Here is a 15,858-nt window from a genome sequence, read left to right on the forward strand (position 1 = left end):
ACATCTATCAATATAGGAGAAAACAGAGTGAAACGCCAAAATTCAAACTGTTACTGGAAACGAACGCTTCAACATAGAAGAACGAAATTTGGGGAACAATTTGGGCTCATTGTACTGATCATTACCTGAAAGTATCACCCAGTTTGGGTGAAAAAATATTTCCTGATATTTCTGGAGATTCGTAATTTTTGGAAGCTTGGCAACCCCTTTCAATGAAAGTGTATCTCGCCTGTCACTGCTTAGGGCTACATCAATAGGAAACAGAACATAGAGACAGAACTTGAAACTACTTAATTGTGTCAAGTTTCAAGAAGCTAGCACAAACCGTGCTTGATTTAGAGTTCCAAATACATCTATCAATATAGGAGAAAACAGAGTGAAACCTAAAAATTCAAACTGTTACTGGAAACGAACGCTTCAACATAGAAGAACGAAACTTGGGGAACCAAGTGGGCTTAGTGTACTGATCATTATCTGAGAGTATCACCCAGTTTGGGTGTAAAAATATTTGCTGAGATTTCTGGAGATTCGTAATTTTTGGAAGCTTGGCAACCATTTCAATGAAAGTGTTTCTCGCCTGTCACTGCTTAGGGCTACATCAATAGGAAACAGAACATAGAGATAGAACTTGAAACTTATTAATTGTGTCAAGTTTCAAGAAGCTAGCAAAAACCGTGTTTGATTTATAGTTCCAAATACATCTATCAATATAGGAGAAAACAGAGTGAAAACTAAAAATTCAAACTGTTACTGGCAACGAAAGCTGGAACATTGAAGAACGAAATTTGGGGAACAAAGTGGGCTCAGTGTACTGATCATTACCTGAAAGTATCACCCAGTTTGGGTGAAAAAATATTTGCTGAGATTTCTGGAGATTCGTAATTTTTGGAAGCTTGGCAACCCCTTTCAATGAAAGAGTTTCTCGTCTGTCACTGCTTAGGGCTACACCAATAGGAAACAAAACAGAGAGTTAGAACTTGAAACTACTTAATTGTGTCAAGTTTCAAGAAGCTAGCACAAACCGTGCTTGATTTAGAGTTCCAAATACATCTATCAATATAGGAGAAAACAGAGTGAAATGCCAAAATTCAAACTATTACTGGAAACAAACGCTTCAACATAGAAGAACGAAATTTGGGGAACCAAGTGGGCTTAGTGTACTGATCATTACCTGAAAGTATCATCCAGTTTGGGTGAAAAAATGTTTGCTGAGATTTCTGGAGATTCGTAATTTTTGGACGCTTGGCAACCCCTTTCAATGAAAGTGTTTCTCGTCTGTCACTGCTTAGGGCTACACCAATAGGAAACAAAATATAGAGATAGAACTTGAAACTACTTAATTGTGTCAAGTTTCAAGAAGGTAGCACAAACCGTGTTTGATTTAGAGTTCCAAATACATCTATCAATATAGGAGAAAACAGAGTGAAACGCCAAAATTCAAACTGTTACTGGAAACGAACGCTTCAACATAGAAGAACGAAATTTGGGGAACAATTTGGGCTCATTGTACTGATCATTACCTGAAAGTATCACCCAGTTTGGGTGAAAAAATATTTGCTGATATTTCTGGAGATTCGTAATTTTTGGAAGCTTGGCAAGCCCTTTCAATGAAAGTGTATCTCGCCTGTCACTGCTTAGGGCTACATCAATAGGAAACAGAACATAGAGATAGAACTTGAAACTACTTAATTGTGTCAAGTTTCAAGAAGCTAGCACAAACCGTGCTTGATTTAGAGTTCCAAATACATCTATCAATATAGGAGAAAACAGAGTGAAACCTAAAAATTCAAACTGTTACTGGAAACAAACGCTTCAACATAGAAGAACGAAATTTGGGGAACAAAGTGGGCTCAGTGTACTGATCATTATCTGAGAGTATCACCCAGTTTGGGTGTAAAAATATTTGCTGAGATTTCTGGAGATTCGTAATTTTTGGAAGCTTGGCAACCATTTCAATGAAAGTGTTTCTCGCCTGTCACTGCTTAGGGTTACATCAATAGGAAACAGAACATAGAGATAGAACTTGAAACTTATTAATTGTGTCAAGTTTCAAGAAGCTAGCAAAAACCGTGTTTGATTTATAGTTCCAAATACATCTATCAATATAGGAGAAAACAGAGTGAAAACTAAAAATTCAAACTGTTACTGGCAACGAAAGCTGCAACATTGAAGAACGAAATTTGGGGAACAAAGTGGGCTCAGTGTACTGATCATTACCTGAAAGTATCACCCAGTTTGGGTGAAAAAATATTTGCTGAGATTTCTGGAGATTCGTAATTTTTGGAAGCTTGTCAACCCCTTTCAATGAAAGAGTTTCTCGTCTGTCACTGCTTAGGGCTACACCAATAGGAAACAAAACAGAGAGATAGAACTTGAAACTACTTAATTGTGTCAAGTTTCAAGAAGCTAGCACAAACCGTGCTTGATTTAGAGTTCCAAATACATCTATCAATATAGGAGAAAACAGAGTGAAACGCCAAAATTCAAACTGTTACTGGAAACAAACGCTTCAACATAGAAGAACGAAATTTGGGGAACCAAGTGGGCTTAGTGTACTGATCATTACCTGAAAGTATCATCCATTTTGGGTGAAAAAATGTTTGCTGAGATTTCTGGAGATTCATAATTTTTGGAAGCTTGGCAACCCTTTTAAATGAAAGTGTTTCTCGCCTGTCACTTTTAGGGCTACATCAATCGGAAACAGAACATAGAGATAGAACTTGAAACTACTTAACTGTGTCAAGTTTCAAGAAGCTAGCACAAACCGTGTTTGATTTAGAGTTCCAAATACATCTATCAATATAGGAGAAAACAGAGTGAAACGCCAAAATTTAAACTGTTACTGGAAATGAACGCTTCAACATAGAAGAACGAAATTTGGGGAACCAAGTGGGCTTAGTGTACTGATCATTACCTGAAAGTATCATCGAGTTTGGGTGAAAAAATGTTTGCTGAGATTTCTGGAGATTCGTAATTTTTGGACGCTTGGCAACCCCTTTCAATGAAAGTGTTTTTCGTCTGTCACTGCTTAGGGCTACAACAATAGAAAACAGAACATAGAGATAGAACTTGAAACTACTTAATTGTGTCAAGTTTCAAGAAGCTAGCACAAACCGTGCTTGATTTAGAGTTCCAAATACATCTATCAATATAGGAGAAAACAGAGTGAAACGCCAAAATTAAAACTGTTACTGGAAACGAACGCTTCAACATAGAAGAACGAAATTTGGGGAACCAAGTGGGCTTAGTGTACTGATCATTACCTGAAAGTATCATCCAGTTTGGGTGTAAAAATATTTGCTGAGATTTCTGGAGATTCGTAATTTTTGGAAGCTTGGCAACCCCTTTCAATTAAAGTGTTTCTCGTCTGTCACTGCTTAGGGCTACATCAATAGGAAACAGAACATAGAGATAGAACTTGAAACTACTTAATTGTGTCAAGTTTCAAGAAGCTAGCACAAACCGTGCTTGATTTAGAGTTCCAAATACATCTATCAATATAGGAGAAAACAGAGTGAAACCTAAAAATTCAAACTGTTACTGGAAACGAAAGCTTCAACATTGAAGAACGAAATTTGGGGAACAAAGTGGGCTCAGTGTACTAATCATTACCAGAAATTATCATCCAGTTTGGGTGTAAAAATATTTGCTGAGATTTCTGGAGATTCGTAATTAATGGAAGCTTGGCAACCCCTTTCAATGAAAGTGTTTCTCGCCTGTCACTGCTTAGGGCTACATCAATAGGAAACAGAACATACAGATAGAACTTGAAACTAATTAATTGTGTCAAGTTTCAAGAAGCTAGCACAAACCGTGTTTGATTTAGAGTTCCAAATACATCTATCAATATAGGAGAAAACAGAGTGAAACCTAAAAATACAAACTGTTACTGGAAACGAAAGCTGCAACATAGAAGAACGAAATTATGGGAACCAAGTGGGCTTAGTGTACAGATCATTACCTGAAAGTATCACCCAGTTTGGGTGAAAAAATGTTTGCTGAGATTTCTGGAGATTCGTAATTTTTGGACGCTTGGCAACCCCTTTCAATGAAAGTGTTTCTCACCTGTCACTGCTTAGGGCTACAACAATAGAAAACAGAACATAGAGATAGAACTTGAAACTACTTAATTGTGTCAAGTTTCAAGAAGCTAGCACAAACCGTGCTTGATTTAGAGTTCCAAATACATCTATCAATATAGGAGAAAACAGAGTGAAACCTAAAAATTCAAACTGTTACTGGAAACGAACGCTTCAACATAGAAGAACGAAATTTGGGGAACAAAGTGGGCTCATTGTACTGATCATTACCTGAAAGTATCACCCAGTTTGGGTGAAAAAATGTTTGCTGATATTTCTGGAGATTCGTAATTTTTGGAAGCTTGGCAACCCCTTTCAATGAAAGTGTTTCTCGCCTGTCACTGCTTGGGGCTACATCAATAGGAAACAGAACATAGAGACAGAACTTGAAACTACTTAATTTTGTCAAGTTTCAAGAAGGTAGCACAACCCGTGTTTGATTTAGAGTTCCAAATACATGTATCAATATAGGAGAAAACAGAGTGAAACGCCAAAATTCAAACTGTTACTGGAAACGAACGCTTCAACACAGAAGAACGAAATTTGGGGAACCAAGTGGGCTTAGTGTACTGATCATTACCTGAAAGTATCACCCAGTTTGGGTGTAAAAATATTTGCTGAGATTTCTGGAGATTCGTAATTTTTGGAAGCTTGGCAACCCTTTCAGTGAAAGTGTTTCTCGCCTGTCACTGCTTAGGGCTACATCAATAGGAAGCAGAACATAGAGATAGAACTTGAAACTTATTAATTGTGTCAAGTTTCAAGAAGCTAGCAAAAACCGTGTTTGATTTATAGTTCCAAATACATCTATCAATATAGGAGAAACCAGAGTGAAAACTAAAAATTCAAACTGTTACTGGAAACGAAAGCTGCAACATTGAAGAACGAAATTTGGGGAACAAAGTGGGCTCAGTGTACTGATCATTACCTGAAAGTATCACCCAGTTTGGGTGAAAAAATATTTGCTGAGATTTCTGTAGATTCGTAATTTTTGGAAGCTTGGCAACCCCTTTCAATGAAAGAGTTTCTCGTCTGTCACTGCTTAGGGCTACACCAATAGGAAACAAAACATAGAGATAGAACTTGAAACTACTTAATTGTGTCAAGTTTCAAAAAGCTAGCACAAACCGTGCTTGATTTAGAGTTCCAAATACATCTATCAATATAGGAGAAAACAGAGTGAAATGCCAAAATTCAAACTGTTACTGGAAACAAACGCTTCAACATAGAAGAACGAAATTTGGGGAACCAAGTGGGCTTAGTGTACTGATCATTACCTGAAAGTATCATCCAGTTTGGGTGAAAAAATGTTTGCTGAGATTTCTGGAGATTCGTAATTTTTGGACGCTTGGCAACCCCTTTCAATGAAAGTGTTTCTCGTCTGTCACTGCTTAGGGCTACACCAATAGGAAACAAAATATAGAGATAGAACTTGAAACTACTTAATTGTGTCAAGTTTCAAGAAGCTAGCACAAACTGTACTTGATTTAGAGTTCCAAATACATCTATCAATATAGGAGAAAACAGAGTGAAACCTAAAAATTCAAACTGTTACTGGAAATGAAAGCTGCAACATTGAAGAACGAAATTTGGGGAACAAAGTGGGCTCAGTGTACTGATCATTACCTGAAAGTGTCACCCAGTTTGGGTGTAAAAATATTTGCTGAGATTTCTGGAGATTCGTAATTTTTGGAAGCTTGGTAACCCCTTTCAATGAGAGTGTTTCTTGCCTGTCACTGCTTAGGGCTACATCAATCCGAAACAGAACATAGAGATAGAACTTGAAACTACTTAACTGTGTCATGTTTCAAGAAGCTAGCACAAACCGTTCTTGATTTCGAGTTCCAAATACATCTATCAATATAGGAGAAAACAGAGTGAAACGCCAAAATTCAAACTGTTACTGGAAACGAACGCTTCAACATAGAAGAACGAAATTTGGGGAACCAAGTGGGCTTAGTGTACTGATCATTACCTGAAAGTATCATCCAGTTTGGGTGAAAAAATGTTTGCTGAGATTTCTGGAGATTCGTAATTTTTGGACGCTTGGCAACCCCTTTCAATGAAAGTGTTTCTTGTCTGTCACTGCTTAGGGCTACACCAATAGGAAACAAAATATAGAGATAGAACTTGAAACTACTTAATTGTGTCAAGTTTCAAGAAGGTAGCACAAACCGTGTTTGATTTAGAGTTCCAAATACATCTATCAATATAGGAGAAAACAGAGTGAAACGCCAAAATTCAAACTGTTACTGGAAACGAACGCTTCAACATAGAAGAACGAAATTTGGGGAACAATTTGGGCTCATTGTACTGATCATTACCTGAAAGTATCACCCAGTTTGGGTGAAAAAATATTTCCTGATATTTCTGGAGATTCGTAATTTTTGGAAGCTTGGCAACCCCTTTCAATGAAAGTGTATCTCGCCTGTCACTGCTTAGGGCTACATCAATAGGAAACAGAACATAGAGACAGAACTTGAAACTACTTAATTGTGTCAAGTTTCAAGAAGCTAGCACAAACCGTGCTTGATTTAGAGTTCCAAATACATCTATCAATATAGGAGAAAACAGAGTGAAACCTAAAAATTCAAACTGTTACTGGAAACGAACGCTTCAACATAGAAGAACGAAACTTGGGGAACCAAGTGGGCTTAGTGTACTGATCATTATCTGAGAGTATCACCCAGTTTGGGTGTAAAAATATTTGCTGAGATTTCTGGAGATTCGTAATTTTTGGAAGCTTGGCAACCATTTCAATGAAAGTGTTTCTCGCCTGTCACTGCTTAGGGCTACATCAATAGGAAACAGAACATAGAGATAGAACTTGAAACTTATTAATTGTGTCAAGTTTCAAGAAGCTAGCAAAAACCGTGTTTGATTTATAGTTCCAAATACATCTATCAATATAGGAGAAAACAGAGTGAAAACTAAAAATTCAAACTGTTACTGGCAACGAAAGCTGGAACATTGAAGAACGAAATTTGGGGAACAAAGTGGGCTCAGTGTACTGATCATTACCTGAAAGTATCACCCAGTTTGGGTGAAAAAATATTTGCTGAGATTTCTGGAGATTCGTAATTTTTGGAAGCTTGGCAACCCCTTTCAATGAAAGAGTTTCTCGTCTGTCACTGCTTAGGGCTACACCAATAGGAAACAAAACAGAGAGTTAGAACTTGAAACTACTTAATTGTGTCAAGTTTCAAGAAGCTAGCACAAACCGTGCTTGATTTAGAGTTCCAAATACATCTATCAATATAGGAGAAAACAGAGTGAAATGCCAAAATTCAAACTATTACTGGAAACAAACGCTTCAACATAGAAGAACGAAATTTGGGGAACCAAGTGGGCTTAGTGTACTGATCATTACCTGAAAGTATCATCCAGTTTGGGTGAAAAAATGTTTGCTGAGATTTCTGGAGATTCGTAATTTTTGGACGCTTGGCAACCCCTTTCAATGAAAGTGTTTCTCGTCTGTCACTGCTTAGGGCTACACCAATAGGAAACAAAATATAGAGATAGAACTTGAAACTACTTAATTGTGTCAAGTTTCAAGAAGGTAGCACAAACCGTGTTTGATTTAGAGTTCCAAATACATCTATCAATATAGGAGAAAACAGAGTGAAACGCCAAAATTCAAACTGTTACTGGAAACGAACGCTTCAACATAGAAGAACGAAATTTGGGGAACAATTTGGGCTCATTGTACTGATCATTACCTGAAAGTATCACCCAGTTTGGGTGAAAAAATATTTGCTGATATTTCTGGAGATTCGTAATTTTTGGAAGCTTGGCAAGCCCTTTCAATGAAAGTGTATCTCGCCTGTCACTGCTTAGGGCTACATCAATAGGAAACAGAACATAGAGATAGAACTTGAAACTACTTAATTGTGTCAAGTTTCAAGAAGCTAGCACAAACCGTGCTTGATTTAGAGTTCCAAATACATCTATCAATATAGGAGAAAACAGAGTGAAACCTAAAAATTCAAACTGTTACTGGAAACAAACGCTTCAACATAGAAGAACGAAATTTGGGGAACAAAGTGGGCTCAGTGTACTGATCATTATCTGAGAGTATCACCCAGTTTGGGTGTAAAAATATTTGCTGAGATTTCTGGAGATTCGTAATTTTTGGAAGCTTGGCAACCATTTCAATGAAAGTGTTTCTCGCCTGTCACTGCTTAGGGTTACATCAATAGGAAACAGAACATAGAGATAGAACTTGAAACTTATTAATTGTGTCAAGTTTCAAGAAGCTAGCAAAAACCGTGTTTGATTTATAGTTCCAAATACATCTATCAATATAGGAGAAAACAGAGTGAAAACTAAAAATTCAAACTGTTACTGGCAACGAAAGCTGCAACATTGAAGAACGAAATTTGGGGAACAAAGTGGGCTCAGTGTACTGATCATTACCTGAAAGTATCACCCAGTTTGGGTGAAAAAATATTTGCTGAGATTTCTGGAGATTCGTAATTTTTGGAAGCTTGTCAACCCCTTTCAATGAAAGAGTTTCTCGTCTGTCACTGCTTAGGGCTACACCAATAGGAAACAAAACAGAGAGATAGAACTTGAAACTACTTAATTGTGTCAAGTTTCAAGAAGCTAGCACAAACCGTGCTTGATTTAGAGTTCCAAATACATCTATCAATATAGGAGAAAACAGAGTGAAACGCCAAAATTCAAACTGTTACTGGAAACAAACGCTTCAACATAGAAGAACGAAATTTGGGGAACCAAGTGGGCTTAGTGTACTGATCATTACCTGAAAGTATCATCCATTTTGGGTGAAAAAATGTTTGCTGAGATTTCTGGAGATTCATAATTTTTGGAAGCTTGGCAACCCTTTTAAATGAAAGTGTTTCTCGCCTGTCACTTTTAGGGCTACATCAATCGGAAACAGAACATAGAGATAGAACTTGAAACTACTTAACTGTGTCAAGTTTCAAGAAGCTAGCACAAACCGTGTTTGATTTAGAGTTCCAAATACATCTATCAATATAGGAGAAAACAGAGTGAAACGCCAAAATTTAAACTGTTACTGGAAATGAACGCTTCAACATAGAAGAACGAAATTTGGGGAACCAAGTGGGCTTAGTGTACTGATCATTACCTGAAAGTATCATCGAGTTTGGGTGAAAAAATGTTTGCTGAGATTTCTGGAGATTCGTAATTTTTGGACGCTTGGCAACCCCTTTCAATGAAAGTGTTTTTCGTCTGTCACTGCTTAGGGCTACAACAATAGAAAACAGAACATAGAGATAGAACTTGAAACTACTTAATTGTGTCAAGTTTCAAGAAGCTAGCACAAACCGTGCTTGATTTAGAGTTCCAAATACATCTATCAATATAGGAGAAAACAGAGTGAAACGCCAAAATTAAAACTGTTACTGGAAACGAACGCTTCAACATAGAAGAACGAAATTTGGGGAACCAAGTGGGCTTAGTGTACTGATCATTACCTGAAAGTATCATCCAGTTTGGGTGTAAAAATATTTGCTGAGATTTCTGGAGATTCGTAATTTTTGGAAGCTTGGCAACCCCTTTCAATTAAAGTGTTTCTCGTCTGTCACTGCTTAGGGCTACATCAATAGGAAACAGAACATAGAGATAGAACTTGAAACTACTTAATTGTGTCAAGTTTCAAGAAGCTAGCACAAACCGTGCTTGATTTAGAGTTCCAAATACATCTATCAATATAGGAGAAAACAGAGTGAAACCTAAAAATTCAAACTGTTACTGGAAACGAAAGCTTCAACATTGAAGAACGAAATTTGGGGAACAAAGTGGGCTCAGTGTACTAATCATTACCAGAAATTATCATCCAGTTTGGGTGTAAAAATATTTGCTGAGATTTCTGGAGATTCGTAATTAATGGAAGCTTGGCAACCCCTTTCAATGAAAGTGTTTCTCGCCTGTCACTGCTTAGGGCTACATCAATAGGAAACAGAACATACAGATAGAACTTGAAACTAATTAATTGTGTCAAGTTTCAAGAAGCTAGCACAAACCGTGTTTGATTTAGAGTTCCAAATACATCTATCAATATAGGAGAAAACAGAGTGAAACCTAAAAATACAAACTGTTACTGGAAACGAAAGCTGCAACATAGAAGAACGAAATTATGGGAACCAAGTGGGCTTAGTGTACAGATCATTACCTGAAAGTATCACCCAGTTTGGGTGAAAAAATGTTTGCTGAGATTTCTGGAGATTCGTAATTTTTGGACGCTTGGCAACCCCTTTCAATGAAAGTGTTTCTCACCTGTCACTGCTTAGGGCTACAACAATAGAAAACAGAACATAGAGATAGAACTTGAAACTACTTAACTGTGTCAAGTTTCAAGAAGCTAGCACAAACCGTGCTTGATTTAGAGTTCCAAATACATCTATCAATATAGGAGAAAACAGAGTGAAACCTAAAAATTCAAACTGTTACTGGAAACGAACGCTTCAACATAGAAGAACGAAATTTGGGGAACAAAGTGGGCTCATTGTACTGATCATTACCTGAAAGTATCACCCAGTTTGGGTGAAAAAATGTTTGCTGATATTTCTGGAGATTCGTAATTTTTGGAAGCTTGGCAACCCCTTTCAATGAAAGTGTTTCTCGCCTGTCACTGCTTGGGGCTACATCAATAGGAAACAGAACATAGAGACAGAACTTGAAACTACTTAATTTTGTCAAGTTTCAAGAAGGTAGCACAACCCGTGTTTGATTTAGAGTTCCAAATACATGTATCAATATAGGAGAAAACAGAGTGAAACGCCAAAATTCAAACTGTTACTGGAAACGAACGCTTCAACACAGAAGAACGAAATTTGGGGAACCAAGTGGGCTTAGTGTACTGATCATTACCTGAAAGTATCACCCAGTTTGGGTGTAAAAATATTTGCTGAGATTTCTGGAGATTCGTAATTTTTGGAAGCTTGGCAACCCTTTCAGTGAAAGTGTTTCTCGCCTGTCACTGCTTAGGGCTACATCAATAGGAAGCAGAACATAGAGATAGAACTTGAAACTTATTAATTGTGTCAAGTTTCAAGAAGCTAGCAAAAACCGTGTTTGATTTATAGTTCCAAATACATCTATCAATATAGGAGAAACCAGAGTGAAAACTAAAAATTCAAACTGTTACTGGAAACGAAAGCTGCAACATTGAAGAACGAAATTTGGGGAACAAAGTGGGCTCAGTGTACTGATCATTACCTGAAAGTATCACCCAGTTTGGGTGAAAAAATATTTGCTGAGATTTCTGTAGATTCGTAATTTTTGGAAGCTTGGCAACCCCTTTCAATGAAAGAGTTTCTCGTCTGTCACTGCTTAGGGCTACACCAATAGGAAACAAAACATAGAGATAGAACTTGAAACTACTTAATTGTGTCAAGTTTCAAAAAGCTAGCACAAACCGTGCTTGATTTAGAGTTCCAAATACATCTATCAATATAGGAGAAAACAGAGTGAAATGCCAAAATTCAAACTGTTACTGGAAACAAACGCTTCAACATAGAAGAACGAAATTTGGGGAACCAAGTGGGCTTAGTGTACTGATCATTACCTGAAAGTATCATCCAGTTTGGGTGAAAAAATGTTTGCTGAGATTTCTGGAGATTCGTAATTTTTGGACGCTTGGCAACCCCTTTCAATGAAAGTGTTTCTCGTCTGTCACTGCTTAGGGCTACACCAATAGGAAACAAAATATAGAGATAGAACTTGAAACTACTTAATTGTGTCAAGTTTCAAGAAGCTAGCACAAACTGTACTTGATTTAGAGTTCCAAATACATCTATCAATATAGGAGAAAACAGAGTGAAACCTAAAAATTCAAACTGTTACTGGAAATGAAAGCTGCAACATTGAAGAACGAAATTTGGGGAACAAAGTGGGCTCAGTGTACTGATCATTACCTGAAAGTGTCACCCAGTTTGGGTGTAAAAATATTTGCTGAGATTTCTGGAGATTCGTAATTTTTGGAAGCTTGGTAACCCCTTTCAATGAGAGTGTTTCTTGCCTGTCACTGCTTAGGGCTACATCAATCCGAAACAGAACATAGAGATAGAACTTGAAACTACTTAACTGTGTCATGTTTCAAGAAGCTAGCACAAACCGTTCTTGATTTCGAGTTCCAAATACATCTATCAATATAGGAGAAAACAGAGTGAAACGCCAAAATTCAAACTGTTACTGGAAACGAACGCTTCAACATAGAAGAACGAAATTTGGGGAACCAAGTGGGCTTAGTGTACTGATCATTACCTGAAAGTATCATCCAGTTTGGGTGAAAAAATGTTTGCTGAGATTTCTGGAGATTCGTAATTTTTGGACGCTTGGCAACCCCTTTCAATGAAAGTGTTTCTTGTCTGTCACTGCTTAGGGCTACACCAATAGGAAACAAAATATAGAGATAGAACTTGAAACTACTTAATTGTGTCAAGTTTCAAGAAGGTAGCACAAACCGTGTTTGATTTAGAGTTCCAAATACATCTATCAATATAGGAGAAAACAGAGTGAAACGCCAAAATTCAAACTGTTACTGGAAACGAACGCTTCAACATAGAAGAACGAAATTTGGGGAACAATTTGGGCTCATTGTACTGATCATTACCTGAAAGTATCACCCAGTTTGGGTGAAAAAATATTTCCTGATATTTCTGGAGATTCGTAATTTTTGGAAGCTTGGCAACCCCTTTCAATGAAAGTGTATCTCGCCTGTCACTGCTTAGGGCTACATCAATAGGAAACAGAACATAGAGACAGAACTTGAAACTACTTAATTGTGTCAAGTTTCAAGAAGCTAGCACAAACCGTGCTTGATTTAGAGTTCCAAATACATCTATCAATATAGGAGAAAACAGAGTGAAACCTAAAAATTCAAACTGTTACTGGAAACGAACGCTTCAACATAGAAGAACGAAACTTGGGGAACCAAGTGGGCTTAGTGTACTGATCATTATCTGAGAGTATCACCCAGTTTGGGTGTAAAAATATTTGCTGAGATTTCTGGAGATTCGTAATTTTTGGAAGCTTGGCAACCATTTCAATGAAAGTGTTTCTCGCCTGTCACTGCTTAGGGCTACATCAATAGGAAACAGAACATAGAGATAGAACTTGAAACTTATTAATTGTGTCAAGTTTCAAGAAGCTAGCAAAAACCGTGTTTGATTTATAGTTCCAAATACATCTATCAATATAGGAGAAAACAGAGTGAAAACTAAAAATTCAAACTGTTACTGGCAACGAAAGCTGGAACATTGAAGAACGAAATTTGGGGAACAAAGTGGGCTCAGTGTACTGATCATTACCTGAAAGTATCACCCAGTTTGGGTGAAAAAATATTTGCTGAGATTTCTGGAGATTCGTAATTTTTGGAAGCTTGGCAACCCCTTTCAATGAAAGAGTTTCTCGTCTGTCACTGCTTAGGGCTACACCAATAGGAAACAAAACAGAGAGTTAGAACTTGAAACTACTTAATTGTGTCAAGTTTCAAGAAGCTAGCACAAACCGTGCTTGATTTAGAGTTCCAAATACATCTATCAATATAGGAGAAAACAGAGTGAAATGCCAAAATTCAAACTATTACTGGAAACAAACGCTTCAACATAGAAGAACGAAATTTGGGGAACCAAGTGGGCTTAGTGTACTGATCATTACCTGAAAGTATCATCCAGTTTGGGTGAAAAAATGTTTGCTGAGATTTCTGGAGATTCGTAATTTTTGGACGCTTGGCAACCCCTTTCAATGAAAGTGTTTCTCGTCTGTCACTGCTTAGGGCTACACCAATAGGAAACAAAATATAGAGATAGAACTTGAAACTACTTAATTGTGTCAAGTTTCAAGAAGGTAGCACAAACCGTGTTTGATTTAGAGTTCCAAATACATCTATCAATATAGGAGAAAACAGAGTGAAACGCCAAAATTCAAACTGTTACTGGAAACGAACGCTTCAACATAGAAGAACGAAATTTGGGGAACAATTTGGGCTCATTGTACTGATCATTACCTGAAAGTATCACCCAGTTTGGGTGAAAAAATATTTGCTGATATTTCTGGAGATTCGTAATTTTTGGAAGCTTGGCAAGCCCTTTCAATGAAAGTGTATCTCGCCTGTCACTGCTTAGGGCTACATCAATAGGAAACAGAACATAGAGATAGAACTTGAAACTACTTAATTGTGTCAAGTTTCAAGAAGCTAGCACAAACCGTGCTTGATTTAGAGTTCCAAATACATCTATCAATATAGGAGAAAACAGAGTGAAACCTAAAAATTCAAACTGTTACTGGAAACAAACGCTTCAACATAGAAGAACGAAATTTGGGGAACAAAGTGGGCTCAGTGTACTGATCATTATCTGAGAGTATCACCCAGTTTGGGTGTAAAAATATTTGCTGAGATTTCTGGAGATTCGTAATTTTTGGAAGCTTGGCAACCATTTCAATGAAAGTGTTTCTCGCCTGTCACTGCTTAGGGTTACATCAATAGGAAACAGAACATAGAGATAGAACTTGAAACTTATTAATTGTGTCAAGTTTCAAGAAGCTAGCAAAAACCGTGTTTGATTTATAGTTCCAAATACATCTATCAATATAGGAGAAAACAGAGTGAAAACTAAAAATTCAAACTGTTACTGGCAACGAAAGCTGCAACATTGAAGAACGAAATTTGGGGAACAAAGTGGGCTCAGTGTACTGATCATTACCTGAAAGTATCACCCAGTTTGGTTGAAAAAATATTTGCTGAGATTTCTGGAGATTCGTAATTTTTGGAAGCTTGTCAACCCCTTTCAATGAAAGAGTTTCTCGTCTGTCACTGCTTAGGGCTACACCAATAGGAAACAAAACAGAGAGATAGAACTTGAAACTACTTAATTGTGTCAAGTTTCAAGAAGCTAGCACAAACCGTGCTTGATTTAGAGTTCCAAATACATCTATCAATATAGGAGAAAACAGAGTGAAACGCCAAAATTCAAACTGTTACTGGAAACAAACGCTTCAACATAGAAGAACGAAATTTGGGGAACCAAGTGGGCTTAGTGTACTGATCATTACCTGAAAGTATCATCCATTTTGGGTGAAAAAATGTTTGCTGAGATTTCTGGAGATTCATAATTTTTGGAAGCTTGGCAACCCTTTTAAATGAAAGTGTTTCTCGCCTGTCACTTTTAGGGCTACATCAATCGGAAACAGAACATAGAGATAGAACTTGAAACTACTTAACTGTGTCAAGTTTCAAGAAGCTAGCACAAACCGTGTTTGATTTAGAGTTCCAAATACATCTATCAATATAGGAGAAAACAGAGTGAAACGCCAAAATTTAAACTGTTACTGGAAATGAACGCTTCAACATAGAAGAACGAAATTTGGGGAACCAAGTGGGCTTAGTGTACTGATCATTACCTGAAAGTATCATCGAGTTTGGGTGAAAAAATGTTTGCTGAGATTTCTGGAGATTCGTAATTTTTGGACGCTTGGCAACCCCTTTCAATGAAAGTGTTTTTCGTCTGTCACTGCTTAGGGCTACAACAATAGAAAACAGAACATAGAGATAGAACTTGAAACTACTTAATTGTGTCAAGTTTCAAGAAGCTAGCACAAACCGTGCTTGATTTAGAGTTCCAAATACATCTATCAATATAGGAGAAAACAGAGTGAAACGCCAAAATTAAAACTGTTACTGGAAACGAACGCTTCAACATAGAAGAACGAAATTTGGGGAACCAAGTGGGCTTAGTGTACTGATCATTACCTGAAAGTATCATCCAGTTTGGGTGTAAAAATATTTGCT

This window comes from Spermophilus citellus (genome assembly GCF_964194105.1).
Source record: "Spermophilus citellus genome assembly, chromosome: 13".
Classification (NCBI taxonomy): Eukaryota; Metazoa; Chordata; class Mammalia; order Rodentia; family Sciuridae; genus Spermophilus; species Spermophilus citellus.